Consider the following 27,079-nt stretch of genomic DNA (forward strand, 5'->3'; position numbering starts at 1 on the left):
CAGCCCAGCTCTGGCCTTTGTGGCCAATTGGGAGGTGAACCGGTGGATGGAAGATTTCTCTCTCTTTCTCTCACTCTCTCTTGTGGGGAGCAACTCGGACTAGACTGTTACTCGAATTAAGACTTATTCTATGCATCTGTTCTCCCACAATATGGCGCTGGGAGAGGAGGAAACAGCTTCTACACAGCTGCCTCCAGTTCAACCAATAAGCAGCAGGACCTGCTCCTGATTGGAGGAGAGCAGCGTACTCGGCGTGTGGGTAGCAGAGTTGGGATTGGTGGAAGAGGACTATAAAGGAGGAGAGAGACAACATGCACCAAGAACATCTGAGGAACATCTGAGCAGCCCCCGAGAGAGCCGGCCGGTGGTGTGCCGCTCCCCCGCGGAAGTGGGGAAAGTGGCAGGGGGAACCGCCCTTCCACGGAGGTGGAAGGGACGGTAGCCAACCCAGGAAGAACCAGCAGCAAACCCGGGAAGGGCCAAGCAGACAAAAGAACAGCACAGGGTCCTGTGTCGTTCCTCCACGAAGAGGGGGAGCGACACTCTCTCTCTCTGTAACTCTGCCTGTCAAATAAATAAATAAATCTTTAAAGAAAAAAAAACTTTATTTCTTTATTTGAAAGAGAAAGAGAGACAGGGAAAGAAATACATCTTCCATCCACTGGTTCACTCCTCAAATGCTTGTCACAGCCAGGACTGGGTTAGGCTGAAGCCAGAAGGCAGGAATTCCATCTGGGTCTCCCTTATGGGTGGCAGGTACTTGAGCCATCAATGGCTGCCTCCCAGGAAGCTGGGTTCTGCCCAATTTTAAAGCTCTAGAATGGGGTTTGACAAACTTCCTGTAGAAGACCACATGGCTCTGTAGGCCACATGGTCTCTGCAACAACTCCCAACCCTACACTCAAAGGGTGAAGGCAACAGGAGATGATATACAAATGAGTGTGTCTGGTTCCCCATAAAACTTTATTTATGCAAAACAGATTTTGCCCATGGGCAGCAAGTTTGCCAATCCCTGCTCTAAAACATAACTTTTCACCCAGAAGGAAAAAAATATACTCATGCTCTTATTTACTCTCAGGGCAGCATCACCACCCTGAGCAAATGTCTGTTCTCTCGTTTATGACACAAGGTTTAGAAATTCAGCTCTTTCTTGTTTGTAATCTATAGCAAAACAGCAGCAGAAATGTAAGGCAGGGGTTAGCATGGGCCAGTATCATAGGCCCAATTCATTTAGAACATAGAGAACTGAAGAGCGGGACCAGTAGGAGTTGGGGCGAAACGCCCTCCCTGAGCGCCTCAATGTCATCTTAATCATCTCAGTATCACCTGATTCCATATCGCTCACACAAATCCAGGTGCCATTTTCCATGGGCATTGATGATTCTGAATCACCAACGCAGTGTCCACCTCATCTCTTTAAGTCAGAAGAAACACAGAGATGTGGCATCTCCATCTGGAAAGAGCCACAAAATTTGGCTGCGCCTAGAAGTTCTGAAACTGATGGAATAACTTCAGCTATCTGGAAAACACATTTAATGATATAATCACTTCCCCAGATAGTAGTAGGAAAGCAAACATTTAAAAAGTACTTATCATGAAACATGCATCAATCCGAGTGTGTTACGTATATTGATTGACTTAATCTCCACAACAACCCAATCAGGTAAGTACCATTATGATCCCATTTTTCAGATAAGAAAATGGAGGTACACAGAGATTAGGTAATTTGTCCAGAGTAATTTAGCCTCTGTGTGATAGAACCGGGTCCTGAATCCAAACAATCTGGCTCCGCAGACCATGGGTTTAACGACCACACTCAGTGTTACTTTACGTGAACTGCCTGTGGTCAAAGACTAAGAATATGACCAAACAAACCTCTACTAAATATAACGCAACCTCCAGAGTCCAACGACTGAAACATGGCAGGATTTAACGCCTCAGGGTAACACTGTGCCTATTATTTTTGTTCAGTTCTACTAAAATAAAAAGATTGCTTGGCTGTTAGATGAGAAGATTTTACTCTTTTTACATTGTTGCATTTAAAACTGTTCTTGCAATGAGCCAGGAAAATAAACAAGTAAATGAAGTTATGGGAAAATTATTTTTAGGCACTTATAGTTCAATCAGAAAAATATGAGGATCTGACATGAATTAGTCTTCCTACTTTTTTTAGGTCAGGACCTGAAGATTAAAACAGATTTTTGTGTGTTGTCTTTATTTCACAAATGACTTGACTGTAAATTTGGTTTATATGGAAGAAAAATAATAATTTGGTTGCTAAAATAACTGAGGTTATGATTGGCTTAACACCCAACACAAATATTTGAACTTAACATATCCAAAGTAAAGGTCTAAAATTGGTTTATGATATTTTGTTAAGTGTCCGGAGAGTTTTTTAAAATAGTAATAATCTGAAAATATATTTTTGTTACTGAATAGGCATTGGTGCTCTTTTTTTCATTTGTGATGTGAATATTTTTGCTAATCCCTAGAAGTTTCAAGCATAGAAGAATCTTTTAACTTCTAGAAAATAGAGAGGCTGTGAACCAAGCTTATGTTCTTTCCACCATTTGCTTAACATCATGCAAGAAAAGGTTCTCAACAAATTGCTACTGTAAAAGCAGTTGTTCACAAAAAAAAGTTAGCATTTATTGCAAAGTTTATAAAACGCTCATGGGACTTGAGGAAGCAAGTCAGTTTGGATCAGTTATTGGTTTCCAATTTTTGTTTTCTCCCTACCTTTTTATAAAACTACAAAGCAAGAGATTCAAATACTCCCACAGAAGAGGATGGCAAGAAGGAGAAAGAGAAATATCTCAGAACTACCAGGACATAAACAGTAAATGACATAAATGGTAAATCATAGCAATCTCCACAATAATAATAAAGAGTTACACGTTAGTAGTCTTGGAAAAATTTTAATACATTAAGCATTGAAAATTGTATCCATAATTTCTTACAGATGGTAAATACTATCTTTTTTATTTAACTTATTGGTGAAACACTTAAATTCTACATGGACAGTCGAAAGAACAGAAAGAACAGGAAAAAACAGTATGGCAAAATTGTGTTAGTTAATCACTGTTGTAGACTGAATATGCATGTCTCCCCAAAAGTCATCCTGCCGTCAAATCTCCAGTGTGATGGTGTCTGAAGGTGAGGTCTTTGGGAGGGAATTAAGTAATGTGGGTGTGGTTCTCACCCTGAAGGGATGAGGCCCAGTCTCCTCCCACCATGTGAGGAGACCAGGAGTCAGCCATCTGTAACCCAGGGAGAGTCCTCCCCAGAGCCTGACCATGTTGGTGTCCTGTTCTCAGACTTCCAGCCTCCTGAGCCAGGAGAAATGAATTTCTGTAGCTTATAACCCACCCAGTCTATGGCACTTTGCTACAGCTGGGACAACACCAAATCAACTTTCTGTCTTTCCTGGGGGCAAATAGAACTACAGCCCTGGCCTGCCTTGGCAGGGGGCCACACAACCAAACTCTCTGGTCAGTAGCAAGTGAAAGGGCATCTATGTGCTTTCTGCGCCCAAGGCACAGGAACTGGGAGGTCAGGGTAATGAGACGGGCATCACAGGAACAGCACTCGAAGCGTGCGAAGCAGCTGTGCAGTGGAAATATCCATTTGCTAAGGTCTGGATATGGTTCCAGGGGACAGTATTGGAAAAGGCAGGGTCTAGTGGGAAATCCTTCAGTCTCTGGGGGCCCAGCCCTCAGAAGGAAATGCTGGTCTCTGGAGTGAGTTCTTAAGAGGGGATTTTTACAAAGGCTTGAGCCTGATTCTTGAATCGCCCTGTGACTTCCTGTCTCCAGATATGATCTCTTCCTCCCACTCAAACTCTCACACATGCCGAGCATCATGAGGTCCTCGTCAGAGCCAGGCTGACGCCTGCACCATGCCCTTGAATATCCAGAACTGTGAGCTTAGCAAACCTCTTCCAAGTTACCCAGTCTTGGGTATCTACTAATGCACTACTACACCACATTAGGCTTTAGTTAAGTGAGAAATCATGTAAGCCACTGAGACATCAGATTTTATATATTGTAGAAGCTAATGTTACCAAAACTAGTATACAGACTGGTCAAGAGAACTAAAGAACTAGAGGTACATTTTCTGAAATGGTGAGGATTTTATTCCTTTCCTGTTGATTTTAGATCATCACTGTGTATCTTAGATCTTATTCACATATCTTCATTAAAAACCATATTTATAGATTATTGTGCCAGCTATAAAATATATATTTGCCAATTGTGTACAAGCAACTTTAAAAACCAGTATCTTTTATCAGTATACTGCATAAGAAATACACCAAAATGAGAGAGTGGATATTTAGATTCTGGTCCCAAAGACTCCAGGTTCCTGTCTCAGGTTTTTGTGAAAATTAAATAAACACGATAACACTCTGGGTCCACTATTTCTTTATCAGTAAGATAGGATAACTGAATAAATAAAATTGGAGACTCTTTCGACTCTTTCCAGCTCTTAAAAGAAGTATGATTTTCTAAGAAACTGTAAACGTCTGGCACAGGTGCTTGGCACAGCAGTTAAGATATTGCTTGGGCCACTCTCTCAGACAGCATCTGTGAGACGTGTGGCCCCTGCCCATTATTAGTACTACTCTTGGGCTTAGAAGTAAGGCGGTGGCAAGAAGCCCATGATACCATCCCACTCCTAGAACCAACACTGGTATCTCAGTTCCAGCTCCTGACGTGGGTAGGGGCTAGAAGTCTGTGTGCCAAGCCCATACACACAGCACCAGTAGAGCAGCTCCCAATCCCAGTACTTTCTCAGGAGTCAGCTGGAAACCTGTGTGACAGGAATCCTACAGCCATGCTGTGCCACAGGGGAACCACACGCTCCTACAACTGCTAATGTCCACTATAGCCAAAAGGGGGAAGAGGATATAGGGAGACTATATTACGGGATCCAACTGGAATTAATGTCAAAGTAATCTATCAAACTGACTCTCAAAGTCACGTCTTCAGGAAAAAGTCTTCAATCACCAAAAATCATCCTCCAAAAGTTATAGAAACAATTTTCTCCCGAAGATGTGCAAGAATCAACATAGGGGCATAAGAAAAATGATTAAGCATGGCAATATAGTGCCTTAAAAGCTGTGTACAAATGCCCCAGTAGCAGTCTATGAAGAGAGGAAGACTGATGAAATGCCTGAGAAAGAATTCAAAAGAATGATCATAAGGTTACTCAAGGAGATACAAGAAAACACCGATAAACAGTTAAATGAAATCAGGAAATCAATACAGGACATGAATGGGAAATTAAGCAGATTTAGAGATATTGAAAAAGAATCTAACAGAAATATTAGAAATGAAGTACTAAATAAGTCAAGAAAAAAATATAGCTGAAAGCCTTAACACAAGATCAAGAAGAATAATGACTATCTGATCTTACAGACAGGTCTTTAGAATTAGCTCAGGCCAAGAAAATGAGAAGAAGAAATTAAAATGGATGAAAACAGTGGATTCTCCAGGGTACCATCAAATGAACTAATATTCAAGTTTTGGGAATTTCTGAAAGAATGGGAAAAAAGAACAGCTTAGAAAACTTAATCCCTGAAATAAGAGCAGAAAACTTCTCCAATATGAAGAAATAAATGGGCATCCACATATAAGAAGCTCATAGGATCCCAAATGAGCATAATCAGAAAAGAACCTCACCACAATAATCATAGTCCATCATTCAAAACTAAAACATAGAGCATTCTAAAATTTGCAATGTCACTTCTGAAGGAACTCCCATTAGACTAACAGTACATTTCTCAACAGAAACCTTACAGATCAGGAAAGAAAGGAGAAATATAGTCCAAGTTCTAAAAGAAAAAAAATTCTGCCAACCAGTAAATATCTCTTTCATAAATGAAGGTAAAATAAAGACTTTTCAAGACAAACAAAAATGAAAGAATTCATCACTACTTGACCAATGTTACAAATGAATCTTAAAAATATACTACACACAAAATCACAGAAGGGTGATCAGCATCATTAAAGAATATGACTGTATGAAGTCAACTAGAAAAGACAAAAGGTATTCAAAATAACAGAAATTTTAGAGCAAAAATAGCAGGACTACATCATTATTTATCAGTAATAACCTTGAATGTAAAAACACAAAATTCACCAATTAAAATATACAGACTGTAAAATAAACTAAGACCCAATTATATGCTGCCAACAAGAAATGCACTTCACCAGTAAACAAAGATGCAGATGAAAGTAAAGAATAGAAACATGTATTTCATGCAAATTAAAATAAAAAAAAATGAACAAGAGCAGCCATACTTTATCAGACAGACTTTAAGACAAAAACTATTTGAAGATACAAAGAGGATCACTATATAATGAACAAGGGATTATTTCAATAAGAATATATGATCCTTATGAATGTATATGCACCTGATACCAGCAAACCCAGTTTTATAACAAATGATAATAAATCTAAAGAGAGACACAAGCTCCAATACAACAGTAAGGAGGATTTCAACACCCTACTTTTATCAGCGGACAGATCAACCAGACCAAAAAATCAACAACAGCAATAAAAACAAGGTTAACCTACACTATAGACCAAATGAACCTAAAAGACATCTCCAGAACATTCCATCCCACAGACACAGAATACACATTCTTTTCATCATAGAACATCCTCCATGATAAACCATATAATAGGCCATAAAGCAAGTCTCCAGAAATTTTAAAAAATGAAATAATATAATGTGTTTTTTTACCACAAAGGAATAAATTTGGAAATTAACAACAAAAAAAACTCTAGCAATTATACAAATAGTTAGAGGCTGAACAGTGCACTCTTACATGAACAAGGGGTCATTGAAGAAATAGGAAGGGAAAAGTAAAAATCCCTTGAAACAATGAAAATGGAAACACAACATATCAAATCTCATGGGCTATAGCAACAGCATTGCTACAAGGAAGGTTTATGAGGACGGTTTATAACAATAAGTATCTACATCAAAAAAATGAAAATATATCAAATAAATGAATTAACAATGCACCTCAAGGACCTAGAAAAACAAGAACAAACCAACCCCAACGTTAGTGAAAGAAAAGAAGGCTTCACTACTGAATGCTACCAAAGTTTTAAGGAAGAACTAACTTAATTCTTCTCAAACTATTCCAAAAACTGAAAGAGATGGGGTCCTTCCCAACACATTGTATGAAGACATAATTACCCTAATGTCAGAAGCAAAGATACAACAAAAACAAAAAAAAGAAAACTATATATCAATATCTCTGATGGACATATATGCAAAAATTTTCCACAAATTACAAGAAAATTGAGTCCAATAGCACATCAAAATGATCATCCATCCTGACCAACTGGAATTTATCACAGGGATGCAGGGATGGCTAACACATGTAGATCAGTAAACATGATATATCACATGAACAAAATGCAAGACAAAAATCATATTATCTCAACAGATGCAGAAAAAGCATTTGATGAAATACAACACCATTCATGATTAAAAATCTTAGACAAGTCATGTATAGAAGGAATATATAGAACAATTTAACAACATCATAAAGGCTGTATGTGACAAGCCCATGCATTTCCAGTAAGATCTAGAACCACACAAGGATGCCCACTCGTTTTTTAGAAGGCTTTTATTTAATAAACACAGATTGCATAGGTACAGCTTTTAGGAATATAGTGGTTTTTCCCCCCATTCCCACCCTCCCACCCCCACTCCCATCCCACCTCCTCCTCCCTCTCCCATCCCATTATTCATTAAGGTTCACTTTTAATTGACTTTATATACAGAAGACCAACTCTAAACTAAGTAAAGATTTCAACAGTTTGCACCCATACAGACACACAAAGTATAAAGTAGAGTTTGAATACAAGTTGTACCGTTAATTCTCATAGTACACCTCTTTAAGAACAGAGATCCTACATAGAGTGTAAGTTCACAATGACTCCTGTTGTTGATTTAACAATTGAAATTCTTATTTTTGATGTCAGTGATCAACTGAGGCTCTTGTCATGAGCTGTCAAGGGTATGGAAGCCTCTTGAGTTCACAAACTCCATTGGTATTTAGACAGGGCCATGCAAGTGGAAGTTCTCTCCTCCCTTCAGAGAAAAGTGCTTCTTTCTTTGGCCCCTTCTTTCCACTGGAGTCTCACTCACAGAGATCCTTCATGGGATCCCCACTCTTGACACTCTTCCTCAGTTTAGATCTGGAAGCTTTACCCAGAGCCATTAAGCAAGAGAAAGAAAGAAAAGGTATACAAATAAGAAAAGAAGAAGTCAAATTATCTCTGTTTGCAGATGACATGAGTCTATATATAAGGGAACCAAACTACTAGAATGAAAATAGATAGGTAGACCAGTGAAAGTGAATAGAAATCCCAGAAACAAATTGACATATTTACAATCAATTTATCTTTGAAAAATGTGCTAAAAACATTTCCTGGGGAAAGGATAATCTCTCCAGTATAAGCTGTTAGGAAAAGTGGATTTCCACATGCAGGAGTCTGAAATAAGACCCCTACCTTACACCCTATACAAAAATCAACTCAAAATGGATTAAAGATCTAAATGTCAAGGCCTCAAACTGTGAAACTACTAGAGGAAAACATAAGCAATGCTTTTTTGGAAAAGACCTAAAAGCACAAGCAATAAAGACAAAAATAGACAAACGGGATATATCAAACTAAGAAGCGTCTGCACAGCAAAGGAAATAATCAACACAGTAAAGAAATAACTGACAGAATTGGAGAAAATATTTGCAAGCTATGCATAAAGCATTAATATCCAGAATATATAAAGAGTGCAAAAATTCAACAACAAAAGAAATCAATTAAGAAATGGGCAAAGGATCTGAATAGACATATTTCAAAAGAAGAAATAAAAATGGCCAATAAACACACAAAAAATGTACTAGCTATCAGGTAAATGAAAACAAAAATCATAAGGTATCATCTCACTCCAGCTAGAACGGCTGTTATCCAAAAGTTTAAAAATAACAAGTGCTGGCAAGGATGTGGAGACAAGGGAACCCTAATTAACACCCTGTTGGTGGGAATGCAGATTAGTACAGGCATTGTGGAAAACTGTACAGAGATTCATCAAAAAATAAAATGGATCTACCATATGAGCCAGCTACCCCATAACTTCTGGGAATATATCCAAAGGTATTGACGTCAGCATATGAAAGAAATACCTGCATTCCTGTGTTTATGACAACTCAATCCACAATAGCAACGGTATGCAATCAACCAAGATGCCCATCAAGGGATGACTGGATACAGAAAATGTGATGTATGAAAACAATGGCAGCATGAGGTTCCACATTATGCCTGCATTTCTTCTCAAACTCAGCGATGCTGAAGGAGGCAAATGAAACCAGGCTGGAGAACCACAGTGAAGCCGGATCACAAGATCCAAATGAAGACAGACCAGGGAGCCATTGCGGGAACGGGCGGGGCGCCCAGAAAGGCCGCCTCTCCACCCAGCAGACAGACGAAGAGGGACTGCCCGGCAGCGCAGTCGCCTGACGCCGGAGGCTGATAAACCAGAGCTGGAGCTGGAGCCGCGTGTAGGGGAGCTGGCCTCTGGCAACATTGAGGACGACGAGGACGCACACCATGGCACCTGCAGGGCCGCCGGTCCAAGTTCATTAGACTCAAGTGACTCAGGAATGGAAAATGAAGCGAAAGGTGATTTTCTACCTCAAAAGAAGCCAGCGTGGCCAGTTTGGTTGGACAAAGAAGATGAAAATGAGGAAATGGTTGACATGGTGAACAACTGGTTTCAGAAAGATCTGATGAAAAATGCAAGTGAAGGTAAACTTTGAAAAGACAAACTTCAGAAGAGACTTCAAGAGGCACTTCAGCATGCCATGGGGGGAGTACCAGCCTGGGCCGAGAATAAGAAGCAGAAAACACCTTCAGATGATGAGCGTGAAGATGAAGATGATTTGTTGCAGAGGACTGGAAATGTCATATCCACATCAGCCTCTCTTCCAAGAGGAATCTCGAAGAGCTACCAGCATGCCAATGCTGATGGGCCTATTACTGCTCAGATCCCATCCATGCAGTTCCATCCTGGCGCCCAGCTTGTGTTGGTTGCTGGGTTAGACGACGCCATGGCATTGCTTCAGGTTGATGGAAAAAGAAACCCTAAAATCCAGAGCATCTGTTTGGAAAAGTTTCCGATCTTTAAGTCTGTCTGTTTTAGTGCTAATGGAGAAGAGGTTTGAGCCTTGAGTACCCACAGCATGGTTCTTTATGTCTATGATATGCTAGCTGGCAATTAATCTCTGTGCATCAAGTGAGAGGTTTGAAAGAGAAGACAGTAAGGAGCTTTGAAGTCTCCCCAGATGGGTTCTTCTTGCTTATAAATGCTGTTGCTGGATATTTTCATTTGCTATCAGTGAGGACCAGAGAGCTGATTGGTAGCATGAAAATGAACGGGAGAGTTGCAGTGTCCATGTTCTCTTCAGAGAGTAAGAGACTATTTGCCTCTTTAGGGAATGGAGAAGGGTATATTTGGGATGTGAAATCTAGGAAATGCCTTAACAGATTTGTTGATGAGGGCAGTTTCTATGGTTTAAGCATTGACGCATCTAGGAATGGACAGTATGTGGCCTGTGGTTCCAATTGTGGAGTCGTTAACATATATAATCAAGATTCTTGTCTCCAAGAAACTAACCCAACGCCAATCAAAGCTATAACGAACTTGGTGACAGGTGTTACTTTTATGACCTTCAATCCTGCTACAGAAATCTTGGCAATTGCTTCAGAAAGAAATGAAAGAAGCAGTCAGACTGGTTCACCTTCCTTCCTGTACAGTATTTTCAAACTTTCCAGTCATTAAAAAGAATATTTCTCATGTTCACATTCTGGATTTTTCTCCCAGAAGTGGAAACTTTGCCTTAGGGAATGAGAAAGGCAAGGCTGTTGATGTACAGGGTGCACCATTATTCAGACTTTAAAGAGATTATTTGAAATCCAGTTGAGCCACAAGAGAAGCCTGTCCTGTTACATCTTTTCAGAAACTTTCCTGAATGTGTGATACTACAGGGATAATGATTGATAGAGTCAGCTGTGCTTAAGTTAACAGCAGTGTCTTAGTAACACATGGCAGCTTTTGTTTGAAAAAAAAAAGAAAAAGAAAGCAATGGCATATTGCTCAGCCATTAGAAAGAACAAAATCCTGTTATTGGCAATGAAAGGGATAAAACTGGCGATTATTATGCTAAATGAAATAAGCCAGACACAGAGGACAAATGCCACATATTTTCTGTCATATGTCGAAGTTTATATATACATATTATAAAAATGTGTGTATGCCATGTTATTCAGTATATAGATATTTGTAAAGGTTATCCTCACTGAATTATACTGCTTATACAATAATATGCCCCTCTGTCTTCACTTTATGATCTTTGTCATGAAACCCATGTTTTGTGATATTAATATATGCATCCCTGATTTCCAGAAAAATGATGTGTGTGCATATATATATATATTCACATATAAAATAATTATGCAATGTTAAAACTTGTTAAATCCATGTGTGTCATTGAACTTTATATTTTTATGTATTATTTAAAATATTTTCAAATAAAAACTTAAGGAATAAAAAAATGATGTTGCTCAGGATGTCCAAATCCTATATTAGAATGTCTATGTTCAAGTCCCAGCTCCAATTGCTATTCCAGCTTCCTGTTAATGCAGACCCTGGGAGGCAGCAGATGTTTAGCCAAGTAGCTGTGTTCCTGCCACCCACATGGGAGACCTGGATTACGTTCCTGGTTCCTGGATTCAGCCTGGCCTAGTCCTGGTTATTGCTGGCACTTGAGATATCAACTAGCAGATGGAAAATTCTCTCTGTGTGTGTGTGTGTGTGTGTGTGTGTGTATGTGTGTCTGTATGTGTCTGTCTTTCAAACAAGTGAAAACTACTCACTTCTACCCCGTATTTTCTATATATACTCAGACTACAGCTAGGTCATTCCTCCATTAAGTTAACCCTTCCTCTTCCAGAATTATCCCAAAAGGTCAGCAAACATGAAATAAATATCTCCTACACCGTAAGCTCCTTCAGGAAACCACATCTAATTCATCTTTCTGTTTATGGCAACCCACTCCTAATTTTGCTGAATGAATAAAGTCTTGTTAAGAAATTAAACAGGGGCCATCGCTGTGGTGTAGCAGGTAAAGCCGCCGCTTGCAGTCCCGGCATCCCATATGGGCACTGGTTCGAGTTCCAGCTGCTCTGCTTCCAGTCTAGCTCCCTGCTACAGCTGGGAAAGCAGAAGAAGATGGCCTAGGTATTTGGACCCCCTGCACCAGTGAGGGAGACCTGGAGGAAGCTCCTGGCTCCTTGCTTCAGATCAGTGCAGCTGAGTGTTGTGGCCATTTGGGTAGTGAACCAGCAGATGTAACTGCCTTTCAAATAAATAAATCTTTCGGCCGGCGCTGGAGCTCACTAGGCTAAAACTCCGCCTTGCGGCGCCGGCACACCAGGTTCTAGTCCCGGTTGGGGCGCCAGATTCTGTCCCGGTTGCCCCTCTTCCAGGCCAGCTCTCTGCTGTGGCCAGGGAAGTGCAGTGGAGGATGGCCCAAGTGCTTGGGCCCTGCACCCCATGGGAGACCAGGAGAAGTACCTGGCTCCTGCCATCGGATCAGTGCGTTGCAGCACGCTGGCCGCGGCAGCCATTGGAGGGTGAACCAACAGCAAAGGAAGACCTTTCTCTCTGTCTCTCTCTCTCACTGTCCACTCTGCCTGTCTAAATAAATAAATCTTTCTTTTAAAAAAAAAGTTAAGTAAAAACCATCTTTTCACTCTAATGTTAAATTACTGAAGAAGTGTGCTTACCCAATGCCAAAGGCACAAGAAAATCAAGCCAATATCACAGTTCCAGTTTGCACACAGTATCACAAGTGAAATTTCTTTATTTCTAGAAAGACTCCTTTGAACTGCAGGATGGGCTGTGGAAGAGAATGGTGGGGAAGGATTCTTTCCCTTTTTATATTTTATTAATTGTGCTTCCTCTACAATTTCATCTATTTTTTAAAAAGATTCAGTTATAGCAGCCGTGAGCTCCAGCAGCCGAAGCGCAGGACACAGCTGCAGCCACCCTTCCAGAAAGCACAGGGGTCTTCCAAAGCAGCACCAGCCAACAACGGGGAAGTTAAAACTGCTAGGTCATGCAAAGTCATTTTGACCACTCGTTTTGTTCCTGGTATAAAAAGACCTAGGAATACATAGGGCCGTAAAACTTAGCAAATGATTCCATTAGTAAAATTCAACAAAGAGAGGAAGACAGAAATGAAAAATCCCAAGCACATTTGTCAGCCTAAAGTTTCAAGCCTACTTTTCCCTATAAAGCAACTGTGTCCTCTCAAACTTTATCATTAGCAGTTTTAACACAGGCCAGGAAAGGAATGCTTATCTAACTATTGGCTTAATGCTGTATGTAAGTGGAAGGAAAGTGATGGCAGAAACTGAACCAAGAAAATCCGTCCTGTTTGAGGGAAGCAGCCATGGTTTAGAATGTTAATCAGACTAACCAATAAAAATGCATCTGATATTTTCCATGTTAGAAACTGATCATTCGTAAATGTGGGGAGCAACTGGGAGCAACTCGGACTAGACTAAGTTACTGGAATTAAGACTTATTCTATGCATCTGCTTTCCCACAATATGGCGCTGAGAAGGGAGTAACAGCTTCTACACAGCTGCCTCCAGTTCAACCAATAAACTGTAGGACCTGCTCCTGATTGGAGGAGAGCAGCGTACTCGGCTTTGTGGGTAGCAGAGTTGGGATTGGTGGAAGAGGACTATAAAGGAGGAGAGAGACGGCATGCACCAGGAACATCTAAGGGGAACATCTAAGAGGAACACCTGTGCAGCCCCTGAGAGAGCCGGCCGGCGGTGTGCCGCTCCCCCGCGGAAGTGGGGAAAGTGGCTAGGGGGAACCGCCCTTCCACGGAGGTGGAAGGGTCGGTAGCCAACCCGGGAAGAACCAGCAGCAAACCCTGGGAGGGCCGAGCAGACGAAAGAACAATGCAGGGTCCTGTGTCGTTCCTCCACGAAGACGGGGAGCGACAGTAAATCCTCCTTATTGATTTGCTGGCAAGGGTTGCATATATAATCTTTGCAATTAGTAAACCTTAGAAGTTTAACAAACACATTTTAACGTAGTGCTGCATTTACCTGTAGTAAACCTATAGGCATTTTAATAGTCAAGTAAAAGACAAAGGATTGAGACTCCAAAAGCTGCCATAACTTTTCAAGGTCAAATACTGAAGACTTTCTTTTTTTTTTTTTTTTTTTAAGATTTATTTATTTGTTTGAAAGGCAGAGTTAGAGAGAAGGAGAGTCAGACAGATCTTCCAACCACTGGTTCGCTTGCCACAATGGCCAAAGCTAGGCCAGTCCAAACCCAGGAGCCAGGAGCTTCCTTGGGGTCTCCCACATAGGTGCAGGAGCCCAAGTATTTGGGTCATTCTCCACTGCTTTCCCAGGTTCATTAGTGGGGAGATGAATCAGAAGTAGAGCAGCCAGGACTCAAACCAGTGCCCATATGGGATGCCGGCATCACAGATGGCAGCCTTACCTGCTGTGCCATGATAACAGTCCCCTTTCTTTGCCTTTATAGTATTATCCATTACTATGAATATGCCTTGAGAAATAAAGGATGCTCCCCCTGCTGCGGTGAGCTGCTGTAATAATATGGTTGTAAGGCCCATGACAAATTCTTCATTAAAATGTTCTCTCACAAGCCCTTCCTCAAAGTGATTTGATATTTGCCAATCTTGTAAAATATCAGAATGCATATCATTATTTTCATTTTCCAGGCATGGATTGAAACAGAAAAATTTCAAGAACTGAGCAAGATGCCACTGATGCCAAAATTGGCTAAGACATTCTGCTCCTTGAAATCAGAAATGAATAGAGGAACACAATTTCAGCTGATAATCAATATGGGGGGAATTTTATCACCTGCTGATACTGTATAATGAACATGGAATAATTAATTTTCTTGAAATTCAATGAAAGTTCCTCCTCCACCTGTGGGTAGTATTTTGCTGCACAAAAGGGGGAAATGATACACCCCTAAAGCATTTAACTCCTTTGTGGTCTGCTTTTTCTTTGAGAAAGGGGGATATTTGTTTTTGCTCTGCTTTCTTTAAAACACGCTCAAGGTGAGACAACAACTCTTTTGAAAACGTCAGCTAGGCTGGGTCACAGTTCTACAGAAGTATGCACAGATTCTGTCCTGTAACACACAGCATCTCAGTGACCACCTGCATGTATGACAGTTGTCATATAAGATGGAGGTGAACTACTTCTGTCCTCTAGTGATGCTGCAGTTGTCGTATCATATCACATGTGCCACTCATGTGTCTATGGTGATTTTGGTGTACATAGACCTGCACTGCCAGTCATATAAAAGTATGTAATCATGTAGAGTACAGAATACTTGGTAATGTTAATAAATGCCTACGTCACTGGTTTACGTCTTTATTACATTTTTATCATTATTTTAGAGTGCATTCCTATTTTAAAAATCTTTGCTGTAAAAAAGTGTGCTATGTTGTGCTGCCAGCAGCCTCATGTATCTTGTGTTTGCATCAAGAGGACACACCAAGGGGAGAGCGTTTGGTGCAGTGGCTAAGCTGCCACTTGGGTAGCCACATCCCATCTCAGAGTGCCTGGATTTGAGTCCTGGCTCTGCCTCCGATTCCAGCTTCCTACTAATGTGCGTCCTGGGAGGCACTGAATGATGGCTCAAGTACTTGAGAGACCTAGATTGAGTTCCAGACTCTTGGCTTTGGCCTTGTCTAGCCCTAGCTTTTGCAGGTATTTGGGGAATGAACCAGTAGATGGAATATCTGTGTGTCTATCTGTCTCTCTGCCTTTGAAATAAAATCAAAATAAATTTTTAAAAAAGAAAACATCAGCTAGGAATAATTAAATTCTTGGGCAAGATTAAGCAATCAGATTAGTCCTATATATAACACAAGAAAAATGTCTTGGGGAAGATCAAGTTTTTCCAAAAACAAAATTCATTTTTAAAAAAACTAGAATATGTAATCCAATCACAAAATGATTTTTTTTAATTTGGATTTATGTCATTGCTTTAGTAGGTAGTGTTAATAGTTTCCAAATGCCAGTGTGTATTCAAGAACACTTAGCAAGTTCATGATGTAATACATTCCTTTTTGGATACATCTTGTGTCAAACCCATCTGTCTATGGCAGACATGCACAGTGTTACCAAAGCTTATCTGTAAAAGAATTTCCACAGTCTGACAAAAATTGTTTCAGAAAATAGAGAGTAGAGAGAAGATCACTGCCTGCCATTTTAGAGAGATTGTCCTCTGCCCACAGTGGCTCACTCACAATACACTGCCCACAGAGCACCTGCTGGCCCTGGACTCCACTTCCTCATGGCCTGTCCTTGCCCAAGAAAGACGCAGCCCTGGCATCTCCAGGAGAACTGAGGAGCTGAAAGTCCCGAGGAAGCACCAATACAAAAGTAAACAGTCTATGCACACATACACCCGCCCAGGTGCCACAGCCCTGATTTTCATTCTTCTCCACACTGCATAAGCAGCCCAGCACTGATGGCTAACAAGCAGTAGTCACTTTCCTTCAAATCCAGTAAATGAAAGCCTAAGCGCGGTCATGTGAAGAATGGAGCCAGGACAGGATGGGAGGGAGGGAGGGAGTGCTGCACCAAGAAGGCAAGACTGAGGCTCAAAGGCCGGGAGCTGAATTACAAGTCAAAAGCAAGTTACGATAAGGCAACTTTCCCCCGCGACCATCACTCCTTACTAGTGGGTGGCCCTAAACCACCTCGAGGGTAAGATTATAGTCCTTTTATAGATGTGCTTTCTCCACCACAGTTAGGAATGCATACCAAGAATGAGTCAGCTGTTACTACTAGTGTCTATGGCCATAGAAACTCAATAAATGAACTCGCTATTCTGTCTCAATAAAAGAACCATTGTACCATTTCATCTAAGGTAGGTTTCTAAAAGAATATATTATACTTGCATTTCTTTAGAACTGTTTTACACAGATCTGGTGGGTACAGAAAAGGATTTGATGTTGATTAATTTTCTTTTTTCTTATAGACTTTATCCACTATTGTAATCTAAAAGAGATTGTAGTTCAGAAAGTGAAAATATTGTTAAGAACAAAACTTTGCATTTCCAGTGCAATCTAAACATAAAACTTTGCCAACCCATAATAAGATTTGTTTCCTGCTAGCTAAATCATGTCAGTCATTTAAATAGGTACAAACAAAAATAAACTGTCTTGAGTCTTTAAATGTTAGTTTTATAGGAATTGGCAACTGATTATTATGGCCATTAGAAGTTTATAATTGCTACAGGAGCTCATCATGACAAAAACTGCTCAACTGATTTATTCTTGTGATATGAACAGACATTTATACCTTCCAGTCTGAGGAGGAAAAATTAGACAGAAAGCAATGTGAAAAACAATCCCAGATTGTAAGAAATGCCCTAGCTTTGCACCGTACTGAGAAAAAGTACAAGTAGTATTCGGGAGAGAGAAGAAATATTCCTAAGCACTAATTTCATAAGCAAAAGTCTTTTTTATCACAAGCTAGGAGAAATCAATACAGATTTAAAAGTAAAATATGAACTGGTGACATTTACCCGTCTGTACCCGGCACTCCTGTCCTGCTGTGCATGCTATAGAAGGTAATAAAACAGTCATGGGCTTTACTTTCTCATTTCAATCCACTCCAGCTTTATCTTAAACCTTGTTAGCAACTAATGTCACCCCCAGCGAATACACAAACCTAACCGCGGCTTCCTGAGATAATTTGATCTGCTCCAACCACAAATTCCAACCCACATACTTTCTTCTGTTACGCTGTGTCTGTGAGTATTTAATGTACTTCTTATAAGGATTTTCAAAACAAGCCCATGGTTTCTCATTCATTGCTGGACCACATAAACAGAACACCAAAGCACATTTTTGTACACACATTCTTTTTTAGCTGTTCATCGTCTACATCTTAAATCAGCTTCAGGTTACAATAAAATATTCCTGCCGTCATTTTCTTTTTCTTTTCCTTTCCCATACACTAACTGCTGTGCACCTGTGTCCCAAAAGGATTAATGTTCATTTGCTGCCCATGCTCGTTTTGCTTGGTGGGGGTGGGAAACCTGGCAACCCACCGAACTCCACAGCTCTCTGAGCCGTTGCTCTGACACCAGCATCCTGTTTTAAGCTAATCATGTTGGATTTTTATCACTTTACTGACCCCATAAAACAAGCAGGACTAGCAAATGCATCCAACAGCCTCCTCCAATGCAGTGTGATTGTGATTCATAGCACAAAGCTGGAGAGCGGGGGGCAGGGGAACAGAAAACCTGCCAGGTCTCATCGCATTGAACTTGATAACAGACAGCACAGCACCTTGAAAACGAATCATCTGCTAGTTCAGTCTTTTCTACAAACGATCTCACTCCCTCCCAGGGCGTGTAATTAATTTACTGAGTTAAAAAAAAAAAAAAGTCAGGATTACTCACACAGTCTTGAAGATGCAATGTCAGCTATTTAGGACAGAAACATCCAAGGCCGTGCTAGCACTCAGTTACGACTGCACGTGCATTAAGACAGGAACTGGCAGGCCCCAGACCACGCAACCATAGGCTCGTGCTTCCCCAGCGCGGGGCTATAATCTCTGAAACCGAGCCCCAGACCCAGCCAATCACTTAGCTCCTCATAACAAGTCTAACTGGCTCTGGGAAGCTGGAAGGGCTGCGCTGGAACACATAGATGAGATATTCCACACAATAATCTGCTTATCTGGAATCGCTTTGCCTGAAGAGGCCAGAGGAAAAAGCACAGCTTCATTGTCTCGGGGCAAGAGGTGCAGGTGATCTGGGATCAACGCGGCCGCACCTGGAGCAGGATATTTTCCTGGCTTGGCAATTCCGACCGTGCCGGCAATTAAAGGACCAGAGCCAGCCCAGCCGCCAAAGGGCAACTCCGGCAGCCAAGGCTGAGGTAACGTTCGCCTTTCCCTTTTATTTTTAGTAGGAATAACGCCGAGTGAAAACGAGATGCATTCAAGCGCTTGGGCCAAGAGACAGCCTTCGATTTCATTTTACCTCTCTCTATTCTATCCTTCTCAAGGATGGCCCTGTTATTAAGTCGGAGCAGACAGAGGCTTGAATGGATCTGAAATAAACTTGGAACTAAAGTGAGAGAATTTTCCAGAACAGTTTTAGAGCGACCTTTCCAGATAGGCAGCTTTTTCACCCACCCCCAGAAACCCAAGTGCTGGGGCTGCCGTGGGGAGGGGACGGAAGGGGTCCCGGGAGCACAGTTAGACGCCTTTCATGTCTGAAAAGGCAGTAACAAGTCCCAGAGCACATGAGGAAGAGGAGTTGCTTGCCCAGCTCCCTCGGCCCTTGGCACTGGGGCCATGGAAGAATGTTCCATGGAGGGAGGGTTCAGGCAGAGGAGCCTCAGAATCCTAAGAGAGTGGGCAGTGGCCCAAGTTTCACCTAATTTTTTTTACAAGATTTTCCTAATTTCTCATTACATTTTAAATACTATTTATATCAGCTGCTTTGGATAGCACACTTGCTAAATTTGCAGTTATTAAAGGATTTGTCGGTGAAATTTTTAAGTCTAAATTATCATACAAGTGACTAAAATCAGAAAGCAAAAAAATAAAACCGACATTAGCATAGACAGACCCCAACATTACACCCCTTTGATATTTCGACTTCAACTAATGACAGGTCCTCCGGAGCCCTCAGCAAAGTGTTTCTTTAACAAGTTTTGTAGCTAGTGTACCATAAAGAACAACAACAAAATCTCTGGAGTAAACGTCTCAAGAACCACATCCATCGTGGTGCTTGCAAAGTGACAAGAGAACCTACAGAATGTTGCATTTGTGCTGTTGGACTTGGGAGCTCCCAAAGGAAGAAGTGAGGAAGGAAAACTTGCTTTGTTTAGTGCTGAGATATTAACAGCGGTGATAGAGGAGACATTTACCCACTTCTTGCAGGCTGTAGGTAATTGACCAAATTCAACTTGAGATTTGACACCAAGAACAATAGAGCTGTGCACAGATTATAGAAAAAGTAATTCATTGGCAATTTCCTTCCAGCGTTTACTCTTCGGGTTGTCCAATTTGTGGCTAGCCAGGGAAGACTATTTCTGCTCTCTTTCGCTTTTTATTTCATTAACCTTTGTTTATTTGACAGCACTGCTGCCTATGGTGACCATGTGAGAATGGAAACTTCTCAGGAAGCCACTCGTTAGAATTGCTGTCTTTTTACTCACATTAACATAGATTATTTAGTCTGAAATGGAAAACCATCTCTTAAGGTAAAGTTGTCATTGAATTCTCAACACAGAACTCTTTGATACTCAGCTTCTTAATCAAATTCCATTAGAATGTCCTTGAATGCCCATGTCCAAATCTCTGTCAACAGTCAAGACCATGAATACTCTGGCACAGAAGTCATTTCACATGTATTCATGCCCAGAAGTTTCCCACAGGAGGACCTCACCTCCTACCACTCAAAGAAAACCATTTCGCTACTCCCCAAGACATGGCCAACAACCACCTACCAAGTCTTTGAGTTGAAGCTTCCATGGCATTTCTATTCTCTGTCAGCTCCCCACTTAGTTACCACCTGGCCCCCTGGCTCCCTGAGCCTTACAAAAACTAAACGGTTGTTTTTGACTGGACTTTAAGCTGTTCACCTGTCAGTAAGTTTCACCCGAGAACACATCCATGAAGTTCATGAAATACCAGAACTGCTTTCCCCTCTTAATCTTACTAGTCATGATACCTTGAGACATTTTATTGTGACTTGACGTTTGCTAGCGACTTTAATATGTAGTACCTGGAGTCCTCCCATAGCAGAGGAAAGCCCACACTGAAACTAAATAAGCAATGTCTCTTAACCATCCAACATGAGTCCACTATACTGTTTGCATTCAGTCTTTAGCCTATTAAAAACAAAGCAATGGAGGAGGAACCTGAAAATACATACACACCAATACTATCATCTTCTCCTGCCTAACGTTGTTAATGGAATGTGTAGTCTGTTCACAGCAGATAGGCACCCTTCTCAATTCCCCAGGACTTGTATTAGCAGGTTCTGGCTGGAGAGGCTCCCTCCTGTCAACACCATCAATTACTATTTGGTGGCTGTGTCATCCGGCTCTGTCTAAGAAGCTTATGGTATCCAAGGGTCACCCAAACAGCTGAGTTCAGTTCCTGCTCATACTTCCTTGATCTCAGCCCCACAGACAAGAATTAAAATGATCCTGATAAAAGTAACTAAAGAACGCAAATGCTTTGCTGAACCAAGAACTGAATCTCAAGTCTCACAGCAGCTATGGTTGACTAAAAAGTGTCCTAAAACCTGAGCCAAGGATGATTTCTGGGCCCATAAGCTAATTAGCCTGGCCCTGCAGTTTATGGAGCCAACCCTATGAGAAACCATAGGAAGCATCCAAACCCACCACGTTAGCGTGTCAAACCAATTAGGACTGGCAGGACCTGAGCTCCATTCCAGGCCACATGGATAAACAGGCCCCTTATTTTCACAATGCAAGACTCTGCCTAAAGAAACCCTAAACCCTGGGACCCGTTCCCTAGTAGGGAACAAATGACAATTCCAATGGCTATACTTGGAACCAGAACCTTCTGCTGTAAACTCAAAGAAAAATAGTTGCTTGGAAAAATGACAGCAAGAAGGCCTGCCTCGCCTTAACAAAAATGTTTTAATTGAAAATAAAAGGCATGGGACCAGACCTGTGGGTCTGTGGTAGCTGTAAGGATTAAGCTTCTTTCTTGGTTCAGATAAAACATGCTTTATTTGGGCACATGAGCTCAAACTCAGATTTGCTCTTGGCACATGGGGGGAATTTGGAGTTGATGAGGTTTTGTTACTGTTTAAATTCAGTCTCTTCTAAGAGCACAAACATTTGGAATCATGCTATAATGCATGTGAGAAGATTCTAACACCCATCACAACTTGTTGTACGCAGTATGTAGACATCTCCGTGCTGGGCCCCCACCCGAGCTCCGACCCATGAGGTCCTTGCATTTCTGTAACACTTGCTGACTGAGACAGGAGGCGGTGCTCTCACTCTAGCCGGGAGCTTGTCTGTGGGTGTATGAAGCTTCACACTTGATGTTACTAGAAGTTTTATCTTGCAAAAGTGCCCTATATTTCATTTTAAAGGCTTCTTTTAATTTTTCTAAACTGAAAATGTCCCCTCCCCGACCTACAGTTTTCCCAGTGGTTGTTAGTCCTTTAGTGCTAATTTATGCTGGTTCGTTCATTTACTCCGTGGAGAGGAGGATAAGGGGAGTCCAGGGAAGGAGAACATTTTCCTTGGACCTTACTGGGGTGCTGGGAGGCTGTGCAGAGAGAGGGGCTGCAAGTGCAGAAGCCCAGCTCTGTGTGAGAGCATGGACTCTCAGGAGCTGGAAGCACTCAGATGTGCCTGGTGGTGGTTTATGTGGGAGTGGAGGGAGATAAGGGTGAAGACCATTCACAAGCGGATGAATGAATGAATGAACGAACAACTGAGAGTGGAAGTCTACCCTGCTTTCCTCTCCAAGCAGACTTCTACTCTGCCCCCTCCCACTATGTCTAAGTCTCAGCTAATCGTCATTCCCATGATCCTGCCCTGGCAGAACGCATTAGGGGTAGAGAGTGTCCCGGGCTCAGGGGTGGGAGGTTTTCTGCCCCTGCCCCTCTGCCAGTTCACCCACAGAAGGGGATCCTGCGTCTTCCTCCCAGAGCCCACTTGTGCCACTGAGGTCCAGCACCTGCAGAACAGCCACAGTCCTGTTCTGTCACCAACGGGACAGTTACCCAGAACTATGTGTCCACTGCAAAGGGGGACATGGGAAAGGGGGAGAATTTTATGAAACAGGGCGTTCTGGATAGTGACTCTCAGGACTGAGATGTGGGGCTGGTTTATCTTTAACTCTTCTCCCACTCACTTCTGTCCCCTCCCCAGAAAGACAGTCTCCCTGTGTCCCCCGGCTTACTCTACCAAAGTGGCCACAAAGGGCCCCTCCCCGCCACCCCTCCCTGCAAAAGAACCGTTTTGTGTGCCTTCCCCAGAGCAGCAGAGTAAAGCAGCAGTCTGAATGCAGGATTAAATGCTCCCGCCATCTTTCAATGGCATTTCATTTTCATAGGGGCTTGCTAGAAAGAAAGCCAAGAACCAAGAAATAACCCACCAGTGAACACATCAGGCCTCATGGAGCATGACAACAACGATGTACAGAAGGCAAGCAGGGCTGGGAATCCACCGAGTTACCACCATCTCCTCCCCGGAGCAGGTCAGCCAGGGTGCACAGTTCTGTGCCACGTTCTCTGCAGGGGCTGCCACGCATGGCTACACAACTTTTACAACCACCCATGAGACCCAGCACTGTGGCTCTGTAAGCCTGCCTGCCCCCATCGAAGGCATAGGCCACCATCGAGCAAGGAAAGATTCCTCACTCCCTCACTCACCCACAAGAGTGGTAAATGCTGGCCGGCGCCGCAGCTCAATAGGCTAATCCTCCGCCTTGCGGCACCGGCACACCAGGTTCTAGTCCCGGTCGGGGCGCTGGATTCTGTCCCGGTTGCCCCTCTTCCAGGCCAGCTCTCTGCTGTGGCCAGGGAGTGCAGTGGAGGATGGCCCAAGTGCTTGGGCCCTGCACCGCCATGGGAGACCAGGATAAACACCTGGCTCCTGGCTTCGGATCAGCACGGTGCGTCGGCTGTGGTGGCCATTGGAAGGTGAACCAACGGCAAAGGAAGACCTTTCTCTCTGTCTCTCTCTCTCACTGTCCACTCTGCCTGTCAAAAATAAATAAATAAATAAATAAATAAATAAAGAGTGGTAAATGCCACACACTGTCCCTCAAAAGCAGTTTAGCCATGGATGCATTTGTAATCAGCAGCAACTACAGCCAGTCGGGTGGCTCTGGGTCGCACGGTCCATAGGACTTTGTTCTTTTTGTTTATTTAGTTTTTGCCATGAGAATGAAATCACAGAAATCAGAGGAGTGGAAGGAAAACAGATTATGCGTGAGTCACATGTGCGCCATAAAACACTGTGGCTCTTGAACTTCATGAGTGAAAGGATTTCCCAAGGTGCTTGTTTATGGGGTAGCTCCCGGGCTCTCTCTACAGGACACTGATGCCATAGACCCGGCATGAAGACCAGCAATCTGCAGTTATGTGCCCACCTCCATCCCATCCCCATGCTTGTAAGTCAGTCACCCTCAGAATACTTCTTGAGAAATATCAAAACAGGGCATGCAAACTGCTTAACACAAAGTCTGGAATGTTCCAATTTCTCCACATTTTCTAACTATAATTATAAAGAATCAGAAATGGCCCCAAACCCATACATTCTACTTTGACTTGACTTATTGCTAAGTTAAGGCTGTACACAGGTGTGGCAGTGTGGTTGCAAGCCAGATGTTGTAGTGCAGGGAAGAGAAGTACAAAGATAGACACAGGCGAGGACAGGGACAGCCTTGCAAGAATTTTCAACCTCTGATGAGAACCACTGAGCCCCGGGTACTCCCTATTCCATAGCATCCATAGCTCCGAAGAGATGGACTATTTGAAATAATTACCTACAGACTAGAAAGTCCAAAAGAACAAGAACACTCAAGATAACTGTATTTTTCATTCTTTGCTTCAGACACAGAAAGCAAAGCCAAAGGTTCCTCGTTTATTTTGTAGAACACAGCAGATCCATGTGAACAAGGAGTTTCACAATGGCGGAGTCCAGCCGTGTTAGCTCCCTCTAGGAGCACCCAACTCCAAACCTGATTGGCTGTTGGGCTCCTCTGAGTCCTGGCTCTTCCCCTTTGCTGAGGATGTGGGTGGGCCCAGCAGGTCTACTCACCTCTTGGAATCACTCCTCCCGCAGATGGGATGCCCTTCAGGAAATCTTCTGTTTGGTTTGCATGCTCCTGAGGAGAGGACAAAGCTCTGTTGTTTAAGAGCATAAATAAAAAAAGCTTTGTTCTTCCAAACCCAGAGGGAAGCCGGAGATCTATCCAAAGTCACTGGGACTTCAACTGCCGGGGGATGACAAGAAGGAGATATTATTTTAGGCTGCCCATCAGCAGCAGTCACTCAATCGCCTCTCTTGGCTTCAGGAAACAATGACTCAATATGGCCTTTTTCTGACAGACTGCAGCCTTAGGAAAACACTGTTCCACATATTTGGAACGATGGCCCTTCCTGCATTAAAATAAATGGAAGCTATTCAAAGCCCACTTAGCTTTGAATCGTGGGCAAAGCAACACAGCTGTTTGTACTCATATAAGAAGAGAAAAATGAAAACTGTGAATGAAAAAGAGAAAAAAAGCTTTGTTGGTTTTTTTTTTTTTTTTTTTTTGGTACTCCATTCCAGGTGCTTGACATGTGTTTGATTGCTTTATTTTCATAGTAACCTCCAAGAAGTCCATGTTATTATCCCCATTTTCACCAAAAGCAAGAAAGGTCATGTAACCTACCCTGAGAATACAGAGTTGACAAATGGCAGAACTGGGAGTTAAGTAAGAAAGGAAATTAAAACAGCCTCAAATTCTTCCTGTTCTGAGTTAAGTGAACAACCCACATTTTTTTATTAATACAACTTTATATAAATGGGAATATTCTGTTTCATACCCTGCTGTGTATCACTGAATAATTTCTCATGTCCATATATGAAGCTGTATGCCACCATTTTTAGTGACTATTCAGGATCTCACAGTAGGTATTTATCATATTTTACTATGCTGATCTCCTAGTGATAAACACCGAAGTTATTCCTAGTTTTCCCCATGAATATGCTTTTGTGAACAGTTATCTCCTAGGAGAAATGCTACACTGACAATTCTTGAGCAAACAGAAGATATCTGTTATGTTTCAGTAACTATCAGCCACCTGCCCTCCTAAAGGTTGTAACCGGTAGCTGCATAAGTGTTAAACAGACACCCCAGGTTTAACCATTAGCATTTCTGCCAAACTGACAGGGAGGGAATGAGAGCCCTGTTATTTGTATTTGCATTTCTTTTACCCTCAACAAGTCTAGACATCTTTTCCTACATATTTGTCACTTGCAATTCTTCCAGAAATAAGTATCCTTATCCTCTCTATTTTCTATTAGAGTCCACCTCCAAGAGTCACTGCAAGTGTTTTCTTCCACCCCTTGCTGTTTTCACATTGTCTGGGCTCTGCAGAGCTGCTGGGCTGGGTATGGGAGACTTTGATCCACAGCCAAGAAGTCTTTGATAACATATTGCCAGGATGATTAGTCAAGTTCCATAAAACATGTTCCAAGAAGGAAAACTGGTTAAGTCTAAAGAAAAGAAAGCCGTAAACCTCTCCTTGGCTGACTACTTCAGAAATAGGTCATCCCTAATGTTATCAGCAGCAGTTTATCTTATAAGAAACAATGATCTATTTTAACTTAATCTTGTTCTTCTACACAGAGAAATCTGGAAAACAGAAAAGGAGCCAAGAAGAGTTGGGAGGAATACCCCCGGAAGCAGGGCACACACACTCACCATGTATACATTTCTGGGCCTCTAGCAGAGGTAGATCACAAAGCCTCATAGACTGTGCTGAGACCCAGCTTGGAAATGCCTTCATCTGAAGGCCAACAAGATAATAGATGAAAATGAACATGTCTAAAATCCACTGGCAAATGTTAGTGCCCTGGCTCCCTGCGCAGAGCTCATCCCACCGGAGGACAAAGGGCAGAGGTAAAACAGAGCCCGAGCTGAGTCTTCAGAGCTCATGACATTGATTCTGCCTCCCAAGGAACCAAGATCATATTGAAAGGCATTGAGACAAGAGTAGTGGCCTCACCCCAGGCCCAGGACTTGTGCAAAAGGGGTCCTGAGTCACATGACGGTCAACATTTCAGTTTCTAAGGCTGGGTATGGTTCTGGCTGGCTGGGACAGAGGGCTTCAGGGATAATGTCAGGCTGTTCGGCTCATCTGCTCAAGAAAGAACAGGGGGACTTTAAAAATTCATGCAAAACTGGAATT

General features: G+C 42.2%; 1 protein-coding gene and 1 pseudogene across 6 annotated transcripts in view; one reads left to right on the forward strand and one right to left on the reverse strand.

Annotated features, from left to right (window-relative positions):
* Window positions 1–25,031, reverse strand: part of PDE4D (phosphodiesterase 4D) — a 1,644,269-nt gene extending 1,619,238 nt beyond the window's left edge. For 4 of the 6 annotated variants that reach the window (XM_008262244.5, XM_089313185.1, XM_089313188.1 and 1 more), the window contains exon 1: window positions 18,569–19,046. The gene's annotated coding sequence lies outside the window, so the exon portion shown is untranslated. Of the gene's footprint in view, window positions 1–17,686; window positions 17,732–18,568; window positions 19,047–24,941 lie in introns of those variants that run through there. The other 2 variants (XM_070056730.2, XM_089313190.1) reach the window with 2 other exon arrangements.
* On the forward strand, window positions 1,920–12,619 carry LOC100351752 (U3 small nucleolar RNA-associated protein 18 homolog pseudogene; annotated as a pseudogene).
* Window positions 25,032–27,079: the final 2,048 nt, after the last annotated feature.

Source organism: Oryctolagus cuniculus, chromosome 14 (assembly GCF_051225735.1).
Source record: "Oryctolagus cuniculus isolate XC-2025 breed Fujian yellow rabbit chromosome 14, ASM5122573v1, whole genome shotgun sequence".
Classification (NCBI taxonomy): Eukaryota; Metazoa; Chordata; class Mammalia; order Lagomorpha; family Leporidae; genus Oryctolagus; species Oryctolagus cuniculus.